Source organism: Manacus vitellinus, unplaced genomic scaffold (assembly GCF_001715985.3).
Source record: "Manacus vitellinus isolate BGI_N305 unplaced genomic scaffold, ASM171598v3 scaffold_1_pilon, whole genome shotgun sequence".
Lineage (NCBI taxonomy): Eukaryota > Metazoa > Chordata > Aves > Passeriformes > Pipridae > Manacus > Manacus vitellinus.
In genome coordinates, this window is record NW_021939396.1 from 9,177,182 (window position 1) to 9,190,201 (window position 13,020).

At 45.7% G+C, this 13,020-nt stretch overlaps 1 long non-coding RNA gene across 2 annotated transcripts in view; it reads right to left on the bottom strand.

The window, feature by feature from the left end:
• LOC108640416 overlaps positions 1 to 13,020 on the bottom strand; it is a 100,326-nt gene that overhangs the window by 66,859 nt on the left and 20,447 nt on the right. For both annotated transcript variants that reach the window (XR_001921168.2, XR_001921169.2), the window contains one exon: positions 10,422 to 10,502. This is a non-coding gene — a long non-coding RNA (uncharacterized LOC108640416). The remainder of the gene's footprint in view (positions 1 to 10,421; positions 10,503 to 13,020) is intronic.

Consider the following 13,020-nt stretch of genomic DNA (forward strand, 5'->3'; position numbering starts at 1 on the left):
CAGAGTGAGGGATGAGGAGGACAAGCACTTCTCAGATCCATCTTAACCCAGAGAGCAACTCCTGCACTGCTGCACTCCTGCTACTCCTCTCAACAACTTTATTCACCAACTGCAAGTAAAGCTCCAGAGCAATTTTCAGCACTGATTCAGAGGCCTGTGAGGTATTTCCACGTGATTTTATTTTTTACTGGCTGTGCATTTCTGGCTAAGTCAACAAATCCAGTCATTGCTGTTACGCATTGTCCTCAGTCTGACATTTATTTTTCCTCATGGTAAAAGAAACTGCAGTTCTTTCTGATTAACTCCACAGAAATGTCTATTATTCAGACAGGAGTCTGAAAGTTGGCTTGAACTAATCATCAAATTAGTTTAAAACAATTAAGTTTTGAGGACGAGCATCCTCTGGCATCCAAAATGTAATTCTGAGGGTTTTATTTGCTTCTAATGTTATTTTTTGTTTTACCGTCACCATCAGGTTAATCACAGACAGAACAGAAATGTCATCAAACCCAGGCACCCGTCGTGGTATAACTCAAAATAACACAGTTTTCGTAACTGGCTTCTCTGCAGAGGTAACATATCCTATTCCAGCCTTGGCTCTCTATGTGCCTTGTGATTCAGTTTTGAGGGGAATAAAGAAGATTAGTGAAAGCCCCAAAAGTGCATCCTGCAAAAGGCAGTAGAGAGAAGACCCCAAAGGCAATTCCAAAAGTGCAGTGCTTTGCCTTAGAAAGACAGAATAGACTATCCTGAGTCGGACTGGACCCATAAGGATCATTGCATCCAATTCCTGACCCTACACAGGACAAATACAAGAATCACTCCATGTGCCTGAGAGCATTGTCCAAACACTTCTTGAACTGTGTCAGGCTTGATGCTGTGACCACTTCCCTGGGGAGTCTGTTCCAGTGCCCAACCACGCTCTAGGTTAAGAATCTTTTCCTGCTATCCAACCTAAATCTCCCCTGACACAGCTTCATGCAATTCCCTCGTGTCCTACCACTGGTCACCACAGAGAAGAGATCAATGCCTGTCTCTCTGCTTCCCTAAGCTTGCAGCAGCCTTGCCCATCTGGCTGGGCTCAGCCGCTTGCTGGTGGTCCAGTACACCCTTACAACAGGATGAATGGGTTTCAGCAAGTAAGCACAGACTACCTGACAGATGGAAACAAAAACACCCTAAGAAAGACTTGGAGCACACAGAAAAATCCAAGGCTGTCAAGCTGAAGAGTTGCACCCTGCCCCTTTGTGCACCATTCTCTCAAGTCTGACAACAGAAGAACGTAAGGCTGCAGGTGCTTCTGCCACTAGCTGGGCTTTCACGAGAGCACAGCGCCTGTGCTGATGGTTTCAAGTCAGCCTAGGGTCAGTGAGACTCCTCACTGGGGAAACAGCCCCGTAGGGCTCAACACAAAGCACAGTGACTCTCTTCTCCTTTCCCTGTTGTCAAAGCATCACTTGAAGCAAGAGCCTGAAAACATGTTAACCGGGAAAGCAAAGCAATCACATTAGGAAGCGAGAGCACAAGGCACATCGTGACATTTACAAGTGAGCTTGAGCTTACTCATTTGTATTTCAAAGACCAGGTTGACACAAGATATTTTTCTTGTTCTAGCTTTGGCTGTGAAGGGAATAATACGTAATTTTGAGTGCTGTTGCCACTGCGTCAGCTTTCCTGCAGAGTCAGGTACAACAACATTCAGTCTGCTTTGCTTGGAGAACATAAGAGCCAATCTTGGAAAATCCCCCTTTGGCTGGTATGACCCAAACCCAAATTCCAGAGGCTCACTCAAGTCCATACACTCACCAACCTATCCTAAACTTCCTATGGCTTGAGTGAATGAATATTAAGCTAATCATGTTGAGTGTCTTCCCTCCTTCAGTAACTTCACACTATGAAACTTTTCCACCTTCAGAGCTCTCACTGACTGATGGTGACATTTAGTACCAAACTCAGGCTCAACAGTTTAACACTTTTCTGGCCTCTATTACACTGTAAGGTCTCTTGCTTTGCAGGAAACTAGGTTTTTTGACCCCACCACCAGTAATAACCCCAGCAGAGAGGATGGAGAACCACCAGCACTGATTAGCGACAACCCTCTTGGTGACAAGCCACAGTGCTCTTAGACCAAGAGCCATTTTCTCCATATACACTTAGGCAATGTTTGTGGACCCATGTTCATTCGCACACACGCAGCTGACAAGCATGTGTAACTCAAGAGATCTGGACACTTCCACCTAGCAGCTCCAAAGCCCACACATCCCTCACCTACAGTCAACTAAAATGGAGCTGGATAGTTTGTGTCTTCTCTTGCCTGGGTGAAGCAACAGTCTTGTTTGGGGATGAAGAGAAGCAAACTGGTACTGGTTGGACCTGACAAATCCAAGCCAAGATCCCACCACAATAGCAAGAATGATTTCCTTGTGACAGCACAAGAAGACAGGCTTTATATAAATCACATACACAGAGCTATATATAAGATATATATACAAAGTACACATCAAAATAACACCAAGGAGTATGGATGCCAAAGCAGGGATAAATTTAGCATATTAGAGAAGTGGCAGAATCTTATAAAATAATGGGAAAAAGGCTTATTTTGAACAGTAATAAACATATTTCAAAAATATTGGATATTCTTGGCTTGGAGCCCTACATACCACAACATATGACGATCACATCAAATCTCACAACAGAAAAATCAGCCAGAAGGTCCATGGGAGATATCCTAGGAAAAACAAGGACTGCATGCGGTAGAGCACGGCAGCAAATTATCTCCTTGGCATCATGGAGTGCACCAGTGTGCTGTCTAATCCAGCCTGCTGCTGAAAAGCTATTTTCTTAAAATTACACAGCACTGACATGGCAAAAATTAGCATAACTGCAGAAATAACTTTTCAAAATCTATTCCTTGAAGGTTAGCCCCATATTAATGAGACAAAAAGTAATGTTGGCAGGGAACACCAGGATGCCATCCTTGAGACTTAACCTGGATAAGGCTAAAATGTCAATAATGTGAAATGCAAATAAATTAGAACAGAATAATACTGTTGTTAGCTCAATGACTTCGTAACAATCAAGTTACAGTGCAAAATGAGACTGAAAATAAATGAAAACGGGCCTGAGAGAGTTTTTACCACAATTGGATAATGTGCCCAAGGGCATCAAAGGGGGCAGACGAGCATCCCAGGGTTGGGAATTATTTAACAACTCCTCTGGAATGGTAATACTAATAAATGTAAGCTAGTACTAATCTGTGATAAAGCCTACTATAATATTAAGCAACAATTGATTAAATTCAAATAAAGGCATTATATATAGTAATCCCTCTCCAGTGCTTTCTAAAGAGAAATCTGTGCCTGAGACACCAATGCAGCTCTGAGCATCATTTGCCCAGCTTGGCTTACAGCAAAAAGTTTTTCTAACTTTCCCATCCCTTTCAATGCTGTTTTGCTGCATTATTTGGTTATGGGCATGAGGGATGAATTGCAGGCGTGGGGTAACTCCCTCTCTCCCCCAAGGAGCTCTACTGGCAGCTTGAAGTGAGGTGCTGACCTTGGTTATTTTGCACTCTTTTTTTTTTTTTCTCCTGCAAGCAACCACAACAGAAACCTCAAGCCAAATTGTCCTAAACTCTCCTGGAGATTTGGATTTCTGTCCAACACAGGTGCTATTTGAACTTCATGAAAGGAACATCTTAAATAGAAAGATTTGTGGTGGTATGAAGCAGTAAAACTGATTTCAAAGTCTTAATGCACTAGCTCATCAGGAGAAACACAAGCATATTCATTAACTCCTGGCAAGATCAGCCTGTTATCCCAAATGCAAGCACTCATCTGCTGCTGTAGCCAGGCAGCAGCTCCAAATTTTATATTTATTCTCTGTTTCAGGGTATCAAGGACTTAAATACTAAAATCATTTTACATACAAGCAACAGGGACATCAAGAAACTAGAAGGTGGGATTGCTTTCTCCATAACCTCAGCTGTCTGGAAGTTGGGCATCTAATATAAGCCAACTGTTTGGAAACTTTCCATGGTCCATGGAGGAACAGGCCGCTTCAAAAGCATTATTTGTTCTCCCTCTTCCCACAGAATTTAAGTGGAGTTTACATTGGAAAATAGGTTTTTTGGACGTCACGCCCAACCTCACCTGACTCTTAACCACAGCCATTCAAGAGCAGTGAAGTCCACCAAATACCAGCTCAAACGGGCATAGTCATGCTGGTACATCTCCAAGCAGGTCAGCACTTCGGCTGCCAAGTCACACTTTAGGATATTTTCATCCAGCTGCATGACCTGTCCAAAGTCACATGGGAAGTATGTGGCAACACCAGGACCAGGGTGTTTCACACTCATGCTTGGGCTCTTCCCTCTTTTGAAAAATGAAACTGCTTTTAAAGCCCTCATTTGTGCTCTCAGAAAACACATAAGAATTAATCCCAAGAAGCACCAAGTTCTTTATTTCTATTGGGTTTTTTTTATCACGACTGTTAAAGATACTATGTGGTATGGGACTTCCCAGCAGTCAGACACAAGGAATGACCATTCTGTCCCCTCCCACCTGGTTCTGCTCAACTGCCCAGTAGCTCTGCCTGCACCAGCAGCACCATCACAGAAGAGCACATGGACAGGGCTGCAGACTCAAATGTTTATCCAAAATACCAAGCCATTTGGGAGTAACACAAAATAGTCAGAACCATCCAATTTATGCTCTTTAGGACTATGCCCAGATAGGAAATCTTCCCAGGAAAAGATCATTTATAAAGCACTATCTATACAGTAAGGTTAAATGAGTTAATCCCCATCAAAACATATATCTGATGCCTTCCCACAGAAGAAGGCAATCTAGCAAGGAGGTATTCCTGGCATGTCACTACACATGCTCAATTTGAAGGAACATCAGCTCTCCCTGTCATGATTGTAAGGAAGGACAAGATGGAAAACGACCACCCATCTCATTCCAAGTCAGGAGCTCCCAGCCTGTCTGTTTGGAGCAGTAAGGGCAACCCTTTCCTCCATGACTGAGTTCCCTTTATTGCTGTTAAGGACCTGTCAGGTCCTTTTTTTGGGGGGGAGTCCAACTGACAAATTCAGGCAAACACACCTGAACAAAAGAAAAGAAATGCAAACCCAATACATGCAGAGCTGTTTGGTAGTTTGGACCCTGTGTTTTCCTGTCCAATTTTTAACCCTCCTTTCCATGAAGGTACATTGGCACCATGCACCCACCAGCCCTATCAATGTGGACCCCTCAAGCTCTTGGCTCCAGCTCCCGTGCCAACTTTTCTAAGGAGATACCGTTTTGATTGCATGCAAGTTGCACTAGGGCAGCAGTTATGACTCAGTTATAACTTACAGCTAAGAAGCATTATCCCAGAGCACTGGGATGTTAGCAAAATACACTCCAGGTTTAATAATTAGCCCATCTTGACCTCAGCCTCCTTTACTCCATATTGCTTTTCAATACACAACTTCATAATTCAGAAAATGAACAGTTTTCTTCAAAAGGGTCAAATTTATTAAGGACAAATATCCACACAAGCACAACATCTCTCCAAAGGCAACATCTCTGCAGGACATGCTGCAGATGTGTTTGCTGCCCACGAGTGCCATCATTTGTTGCCCACAAGTGGCCCAGGAGACTTCTCCCTGCTTTCTCCCAAATCCTTCCACATCTACCCCATCGCACTGAGACCAACTACGTAACGAAGGGCAACATCCACAAGTTGTGGCCACATAGGGAAAGCTTTCCTATGAGCAAGGTGGTGCAGTGCTGAAAGGGGTCACCTGGAGAGCTGGGAACTTCTCTATCCCTGCAGGTGCTGGACACCATCCTTCTGTACTGGTGGCATTAGAGACCTCCATGGTTCCTCCCAGCCAGCATTTTGTGGGCTCTCTCTCAGGTCCTGTTGTGTTGTAGGAGACACCAATGGCCTGGCTGCTCTCTGGGACTTACCTGCCCTCCCCTGGAGCTTCACTCCTCTAGATTCACCCCTGCCAAGTCCTCATAGTAGACCATGATGATCTCCCTCAACTCCCCTTGTTACATCCTCAAGCCTCCCAGGAAACTCATTGCACACCCTGGGGAGACATCAAGGTCAGGGCAGCTCTCTGCATGGTGAGGAAGGTAAAGGCACGGTGGGGGTGGGGGGTGGGAGGGAAGAGAAGATACTCAAGATAAAAATACAGACAATACAAAATACAAACCACCTCTGAGAGCAGCTTTTTTATGCATGTGAGTTAACCATCCATAGACACCGTTAACTCTAGGAGGAAGCAGCAGAACCAAACAACCCATTGATGCAAAACCTAAAAAAAAAAAAAAAGGACCAGAAAACACCTGGTTCAATTAAATATATTCAGTCTGCTACTTGATGCCCTCCACGCACACAGGAGAGCCACAGAATCGCACAGTCACTGAATGGGTAAGGCTGGAAGGGACCACACGGCCACACACACCATGCAATTTGCAAAGGAGAGTGTACAGATCAGCACTAAGGCCGTGCTGTCTCCAGGCAGACATGTGTCACCACTGAATGTGGCAAGTCGCCGGCTGACCCAGACAACTCTGGGAGCTGCTGATGAGGAGCAGCTGAATCCTGAAGAGGAGAATGCAAGGAGCTGAGGGAAGGCCAGACTGAATAATGTCACCATTCATTTTTTTTTTACAGGTTTATAACAATGGCTCTGTGAGGATATAATGCCTCAAAACCTTTGATCAAACGCCTGAGTGCCCACGCAGGCAAGAATGGAGCCTGTAGAAAGCACGGGGCTGTTCAGCCTGATGCTCCCTCCCCACCTCCCCATCCAGGCATCCTTGTACACACTCATCACCCCATGAAGCCACTTTAAAGAAGCAAAAATGTCTGAAACAGGAGACAGCTTAAACAGATTTTTATCACCACATCCTGCACATACCAAGTGAAATCAGAAAGGCGGAGGTGCAGTCCACAAAATAAATAAGCCCTTAACCCTCACAGTGAAAGAGTCGGCATCTTGGCTGGGGAGGGGCTGGGTGGGGAGTGGCATCTGAGGAAGAGCTCATTCACAGCGGGAAGATCAGCGAAACTATCAATGAAACAAAGCAGGTCACATCGCGCCGCAGGAGAGCAGAGGTGAGAGGTGGGAGGAGCCCGGCCATCTGCGGCTACAGCTGCGATGGGACACATGCTAAGGTCCAAATCACAGCAAAAAAAAATTAACTTCATTAAAAGCTCTGGTCGGATGTAAGCCCTGGCTGGGTGTTTTTACACTCCTCTGCAGCAGAATCAGGGCAGGACAGGCAGAGCGATACCATCGCACTCAGCATCGTCAGGCTGGCCATGAAGGGTCGTGAATCCAGTTCCAAGATAAGGGATTGTCACCGCTTAAACACCTACCCCTTGAGCTGCAGCAATCGGTTGGATTTACGTATTGCTATTGCACCAAGCATGAGGACTAGCACAGCCTAAAAGCCCTTCCAGGTGTGTTTTAACTAACCAGTCTAATGTGCTACCTGTTAGGGCAGCAACTCAGCAAGCTTTGCTCACCAGTGCTCCTCACATTGCCTTCATCAAAGACGGTTTTAAGCTGCTATACACACACCTATACGTGGGATCAGCACTGATTTAGCTGGGCTACTGCAAAACCTGGCGGAAGCAGGGACCTCACAAGTGCCAGAGGACTCAGCTGGACACCCAGACAGCATCGACACAGTGCACCCCTTCCTGTCCTGTGTCTCCTGGCCTCTGGGCTCTGCCTCTTTTGCCTCTTTGCAAGGTCCTCAGGTTTGACAAAGTTATCTTGTCCTGTTTGGCCGAATTGCTTTTTCTCAAGGTTGATCAACTTGTGTCATGCAAATTACGCAGGGAGGAGGTAAACCAAAAAAGGGGCATTCAGATGGTTCCTTTTATGTTTCGCAGATCATTTGCATCCGTATTCTCTGCCTTTAGGGCAACTCTCAGTTGACTGAACACCTGCTTTTAGCTGCTGGGAAGCACATAACAAACCTTCTTCTCCACCCACCCTCAATTCACACCCCTTCCAAGTATTTAACTGGTGTCACTTGCAAAACTCTCTTCAGGCAGGCTACTGGTTTCATCTTGGTCAAGACTGAAATGGCCATATTCTTCTGCTTGCCATGTCCCAGAATCCCAAAGCATCCCAGGAAACCAAACTGAAGGAAAGCAGAGAGCCTTACACCAGGTCATGGGCTTGGTGGCTTCCCATCTCTGAGCCCTGAATGTTCTCACTGACATCCAATTTGTCAGCCCAGCACAAAGATGCTTCAAAATAAGGAGTGATGGAAAATTAAAGACAAATGGAGTGAACTTCATTGTGGAAAAGCCAGACAGACATCCAGCAGCCAGGTAAAATTGAGGCTCTTCCCTAGAAACCACTGATACTGCAAAAAGCACCCATCCTGCTCAGCCCTGGGATTTCCTGATACATAGCTCATCCTTAACATTAATTCTCACTGCAACTCCAAAGAATCAGTTTATTCCTGTGATGCCTTAGAATCCATATTTGCTACAAATCTTAAGAATTTGCTCTCTGGACAGAGAATTGAGGCACGGCCTGAGAGTAAAGAGACCAGCAGCAGAAGCAAGCATTAAACCCAAGGGTACCATGAGTCCCTGCAACATCTTCTGGTCCCCAAGGTGGACAGATGGAAGGCACAAGATGCATCTGTCCCCCACATGCACTTGTCTGGGGCTCAGGTAAAGGGCAGTGACCACACAATTTCACTGCCACAGTGTTTCTCTTGCTGTAAAAGGAAAAATTCCTCCCTTCAGGGCAATGAAAATACTCCAATGTCTAGTAATATATAAAATCTAACAGTAAATTACAGAAGAAACTCTAAATATACAAGAACAACACACACACGTTCCCTTTGCCCACTTAACAAGAGAGATGTACTACTGTAAATTATATTTCTTCCTTGACTTAAAGCGACAATCTTGACAATGGACCATCAACACCAATCCCTCTTTCTGAACAGGCTGCCCTCTGAAAACATATTGAAGGCATTAGCAGAAGCAAAAGAATACCTAAAATCTTCCAGAGTTGCCTCTGCTTAGGTACAACAGCTTGTACCTCTAAATCTCAATGAGTGTGGATATTTATCCTCACTGTAGTACAAACTAGCCAGTGCAGGATGAGCACTCTGCAAACACAATCGGAAAACAATGTTTTCATTCCTCAAAAAAACCAGGACATGAGGCAGGAGGAGGTGGCCCAGCAAAGGCAGGTAGGTAGGTATCTGTGGGGGGATTTCCCCTGGTTGGAAGATGTAGTGATGTGCACAAAAGCTCTGGAGAGAGTTTCTAATCAAGAGAGACCTGACATGCAGGTCCCAGTTCTTCACGGTACACCACCTGCGGGCTGCTGCACCTTAGCTGAGTTACCAGGATGTGGATACTCCCGCTACAGGTGTCAGGCTCCGACTGGGAGATGGCAAGTATTGTTCCAAACCTTCCTGTGGCTGAAAAGCCACAAGCCACATCACTCAAAAAGCCAGAGACCAGAGCAGCTCCAGGGCTGGTTCCCAGGAGGTTCTAGTGCAGCCCAAGCAGCCTCACTCGGTCTTAGTGCAGCAGCTCCTGGGGCTAGAATCATTTCCTGAGGCTGGAATCATCTTTCTGGTTCCCACTGGGACTGCAACGGCCACTGTGAGATGACCCAGTTGGACTGAAACCTCCTCGGCAATCATACCCTATCCTTCAGGAATGTACTTATGCTGCCAGTCAGGGTGTATAAACGCTGAGAGCAGGCTCAGACAAGTGGCTCACAGATTTAAGCTGTGTCCAAACCTTGAAGAAAATTTAAGGGCAGCTTAGGAGAGGCCAAGCTTTTATGCAGTGGGTTTGGACACCCCAAGCCACAAGCAAGCACCTTGAACTCCAGTCCTCCCACACAGGGTACAGACATGACACATGACTTGCAGACCCTGCATCCAAACAAGCTGTCTTGGCTATGCTGACAGTGCAGAGAAACAGGTACTGTAGGGAATGATTCATCCCATTCAGATGCCTACAGCAGGTCAGGGTCAGGCACTTCCTAAAAATATCCATTTCCCCCCAGCGACTGTAAAAGGAGGCTGAAGGGGGTCTGGATCAATAGTGAGTAATGGCAGGAGAGCTCTCTAAATCTAGAGGGGCAAAGTCCCCTGCTGTGAAGCCCAAATACAGCCAGAAACAAGGTCTGTGTGATGCACAGACCTCAACATATTCCAGATAGTCTCCAGCCCTTCTGAAATTCCAAGCACATCAGCAGCCTACGATCCTCTTGTCTGCCCTGAAGAGGAAAAATACAGGGAAACCTGTACCAGAAGTGAAATCTGGAGGATCACTAGAAGAGGTCTCACCCAAAGGGTGCAGGGAAGATCAGGGGAGGGCTTGTATCTCCAGGTTTATGAGTGCTGAAAGACATCACCACTCACCTCATTTCCCAGGAAACCCTGGCAGGATCTGACCCCCCTTCCACTCGCTCCTCCCTTCTCCTTTTTGCAGTCAACCGAGACCTATATGACATTGCAACAAAAGAAATGTCAGCAAGCCCAACTTTGTCCCTTCCCTCCAACCAAAAAGCGTCAGCTTTCTTAGTTTTTCAATATGAAGTTGTACTGGAAAGCAATTATATACAAATTTCATTTTATATATCTATTTAAATATTTATATATCTATTTAATATATATTACCTTTTTAAATATATATATACATATATAAATTGCAGCTGCAAAAGGACATGCATCAGTGATAGAGCCCCTACAACCTGTCCCATGTTAGACACCCATGATGACCCAGAAATGTGACACTGAAATGAGCATGATGAGGTTCTCCTGAGTGTCCACCATCAGCTCTAAAGCAATCCCTTAAACACTTCTAAGGAGTAATGGGAGGAGATACAGCCAAGAATGCCAGGGAGCCTGGGATGATGAAGAAATGTCCTTGTGGCGCACGCCTGGGGCTGGCCCAGAGCTATGAGGAAAAGGGATAGAGGCAGTGGGTTCCTGCTCCATGACCCAGAGCATCCTGCCATCATCATGGAGAGGCTGTGGGTTTTTCCTCGTGGTGACCTCCAGACACTGCTGACACCCACCCCATAGTACAGCCCGAGGATCACACAGGACAGCCAGACAGACATCAGGCTGTTGTTCAGGTCCCCAGCACTCTGATGGGTAGTGGGCTTTGCAGATTGTTTTCTCCCACCATCTAGGTCCCCATTTTCTTCTCAGGCCACAGAGCCCTCATCAGTACAGCCATAAATCACACATCCATATAGCAAACAGCTATACATCCCCCATTAGTACATCCCACAGCCTGCTGGCAGCATGAGCTTGAGGCAGAGCAGGGAAGGGGACCTTTATTACCATCAGAATCGCCTCATCACTCAGCCTACTTAACCCAGCCACATTTGCACTGCTAAATTTGGGAGAGTATGAGAAGCATTCCCTCATAAGAGGAGGTGGGGGAGGGACAAGCAGGCTACTGGCCTCCTTTAACTCCCTGCCAAGTATTCTGTAATTCAAAGTCCATGTCAGGGAAGCCACCCCAGGCTACACAGCAATGGCCCAGACCCAGCAAACCCAGAGATCTGTTGCCTTAACCCTTTCATTTCAAGAAAATGATATTCAGGCTTTAGGAAATAACTCCCACTGAAATAATGGGTTTCCAGGAGGTATGTGGGGGGAATTCTGGGCATGAAAGGAGGGGCTCAACTTCAGACAGCCAAGTTTGAAGACCCTGCCCTGAAGGAATGCAGTGCTCAGCCTGGTACCTGCTAGCAGCAATCCTTACCTTCAAACTGATTTAAGAAGCTGTGAATGACTATTTTTAGAGTGCAAAATAGATGAAGACTCAGGAAAGACAGCATCAATACCTGCAGCAAGAAGGGGTCACCACCCCTGTCAGCACCTAGAAGCATTACCCTGACCTGCAGCACAGGACACAAAAACAGTTATCACCAGGCTTTGCTTCTGAGCTTGTAGAAGCAAATTAAACCTCTCTCCTTGTTGCTGGCAGGTACAGGAAGGAAATGCATGTTACAGAAACCTTTCTGGGCTCGCTTTTCATAACCACCATCAGCACCTGCCCTCTCCTGCAGATGCCCAAAGAAATCTGCCCCTGGAAACCCAACCTGTGGAACATCTTGGGGGGGGGGGTGTGCTGATCACACCCAACAAATAAACACTTTAGTTAAACCCAGAGGGTGCCAAGCGTGGTGGTGTGTGTGGTGAGCCTGAAATCTTCCCCAGCACCCACACTGAGACATTCGAGGGAGCTTTTGAGGAATCCAGGCATGAGCCTGGTTTAAGTGGCCGTGGAGCTACAGCTGCTCCCCTGAGACCTTTCCCAAGCAATTCACACACACCCCAAAAAAAAACCTAGGCTTGTTTTCAGTAAAAGTGGGCATCAAACGTTCTGACATAAGAAGGATGATTAAAGACAGCTGAGTTGCAGGAAAGATTAAAAGAACTAAATATGCCCAACCTGGCTAAGCAATGAGTAAGAGGAGACGTGATAAAAGACTCCAGGCATTTGAATGAAGGGAGTGGCATGGCATTAAAGGACTGAATAAAATATCTTTCTGAGAAATGGATCCATCAACGATCTCTCAAGAGATAAGGTACAAGCCTCATTTTTTAGGCATTTATAAAACCAGAACTGAGGTTTTTGAGGAGAAATCCACATTGCCCCAAAGGGAGCATGCACCAAAGCTTTTCATCTCCAGCATGGGGTGCTGCGAGCAAGTCCATGAGGGAATACAGGAAACTTGGGAAGGGGCAAGGGTTTCATACCACCTCACCTGAGAAACAGATGTGCTTTTTCACTGTGAAATTTTAAAAAATATATATTTGATTTTCACTCATTTTTGATTCAGCAGCCCTAATCCATAATGTTTCAGGTCTAGAGAAAAAAAAAGGAAAAAAAAAAGAAGAAGATAACCACCAATCAATTTAAAACAAACAGGTCTGGGGATCTTACAAGTAATAGACTCTCTTTTCCCCAATAATTAAAGTTTCATGGCATGGTATCAAG